Source organism: Glycine soja, chromosome 2 (genome assembly GCF_004193775.1).
Source record: "Glycine soja cultivar W05 chromosome 2, ASM419377v2, whole genome shotgun sequence".
NCBI lineage: Eukaryota > Viridiplantae > Streptophyta > Magnoliopsida > Fabales > Fabaceae > Glycine > Glycine soja.
In genome coordinates, this window is record NC_041003.1 from 22,378,906 (window position 1) to 22,381,559 (window position 2,654).

The following is a 2,654-nucleotide window of genomic DNA, read 5'->3' on the forward strand; positions in this document are numbered from 1 at the left end:
AATTCACCCCAGTTCCAGTGTCCTATGCTGACTTGCTCCCATATCTACTTGATAATTCAATGGTAGCCATAACCCCAACCAAGGTTCATCAACCTTTATTTCTCCGAGAATACGACTCGAACGCAACGTGTGCTTGTCACGGAGAAGCCTCGGGGCGTCCCATTGAGCATTATAGGGCTCTGAAGTGTAAGGTGCGAGGTCTAATTGATGCTGGCTGAAATTTGAGGAGAATCATGTGTAAATCCTGACATTGACAAGAGATGCCACACAAGAGGCAATTTTGAAAGCTGTTGTTAGATGTCTCTAATGACTCACCAGGATTTTCAACTTTCACCGGAATTGGGTGCAAGCCATTGGCCTATTTTCTCAAGCGACCTGTGACCATTCAATCAGAGGTTACTCGTCTTGCACGTTGGCGGGGCTGCCGTAAAACAACAAATAAAGCTCAAAACAAATAAGTTTCAAAATAAAAATAAAAAAGGGAGTTCAAAAAGAAAAAAAAAAGCATTTGATTGACTGTGTTTTCAAGACATTCATGTGACCTCATTATATCATTCCGGAAAGTTTGTCTTTTTAAAGAGAAGTGAGTTATCAAGAATAGGATGTTGGATAAATGGCCTTAGTTACCTTAAGAAAAGGGGGGGTTGAATTAAGATACGAAGATTATTCCCCAATTAAACTTTCACTCTCTCTTTTCGGATTAACAATGCACACAGGGATAACCCTTCCCTTGTGTTCAGGAATCCTCTACAACAAGAGACCCACGGTCTCTTAATCCCTTTTCAGAAATAAGAAGAAGCGAAGAAGAAATCTCTCTTAAAAGAGGTAGATTGTAAAATGAAGATCAATCAAAAATTCCTTATCGAATATGCAAGTGGTTGACCAAGGAATCTTTTTGAGAGGATAAGACATTTCAGTTCAGAAAAACTCTTGATCTTTCGAGAGGATAAAACTGTTTGGGCAATGAAAACTCTCTTTAAAACATTTGAATGGCCGTTCATAAAACATTTGAATAGATATGTCTCTTGAAAATTATTTTCTGAAAATCCCCTCTGGTAATCAATTACAAGACTTATGTAATCGATTACAGGTTTTAAAAATTTGAATTAAAACATTTTCAACTACTGGTAATCGATTACCAGAGAGCAAATCTCAATTTGAAATGATAGAATTCTTTGGTCAAACCTTTTGTTTGTTTCAATTTGGAAACCTTCCTAAAGATTCTAAGAGATCAAACTTGATCATATGTCTTGATTTTCTTGGATTCTTGTCTTGAATAAAACTTAGAAGCACTTGATCCTTTAGCATCATCAAGACATCAAAACATCTTGCTTCTACATAGGAGTCATTTGACTTAATCCATCAACTGAAAAATCCTTCAACTATTTCTCGTCCTTGGAAAATTCTTTTTGGAAGAATCAACTGCTTCTTTCATTCTTCCTCACTACGAGGTTGTGAAAACAAGACAACAATTGGTACCTCTAAGCCCTACACTGGGGCAACGAAAGGCACCATGCAAAAACCTCAAGCGAACCTAGGGGCAGATTAGAAGTTTTCACCCAATAGGTTCCCAGCTACAAGGTCATGACGAAAGATAACAATTGGTACCTCAAAGCCTTGCACTGGGGCAATGAGGGGCATCGTGCATGAGCCTTAAGTGAACATAGGGGCAGATCAAAAGTTCACACCCGTCGATGTTTTTGAACAAGAAAAAAAAAAGGGGGAGACAAGCCCTGGAATTTCAATAGATTGATTAAACATCAAACGGCTTCATTCCCGTCACTCCAAAACGGTCAAGTGACTAAATCAAACAGAACATACACTCTGAGGGAGTTCCCGGAGAGATTTGCAAAAAGATAGGATGAGGTTGCATGAATTATCACCTTTTTCAAAAGGACAGTCAATTTGTGTTTTCCAAAAAATTAAATCAAAATCAAAATCACAAAATAGGGAAAGAATGTCATGAACGTTGTACAACTTTCCATTACATTGCATTGTTTCATATGAAGTCTGCATTTACCGCATTTCAAGACAAAGGTTGCATGCATCTGCATCCCTAAGAATCATGTTAACTGCATAGATTTCCTACATCTAATATCCAGTCATGTGGATTTGGGATGACCGACCCTCTCGATGAGTCGATCTCTTGCTTTCTCATAAGGGTGAACCCTTGGGTACTAGTACCCTCACCTCCAGAGGACTACATGTCCTCGCCTTCAGAGGGCCGCACGCCCTCGCCTTCAGAGGACTACACGTCCTCGCCTTGAGAGGACTTCACGTCCTCACCTTTAGAGGACTACACGTCCTCACCTTCAGAGGACTACACGTCCTCGCCTTCAAAGGGTCATGTACCTTCACCTTCAGAGGACTACACGTCCTCGCTGTCAAAGGGTCATGTACCTTCACCTTTGTAGGGCTACACGTCCTCACCTTCAGAGGGCTACACGCCTTCGCCATCAGAGGACTGCATGTCCTCACCTTCGTAGGGCTGCACACCCTCACCTTGAGAGGACTACACGTCCTCGCCTTGAGTGGACTACACGTCCTTGCCTTGAGAGGACTACACGTCCTCACCATCAGAGGGCTGCATGCTCTCACCTCCAGAGGACTACACGTCCTCGCCTTGAGAGGGCTACCCGCCCTCGCCTTGGGTA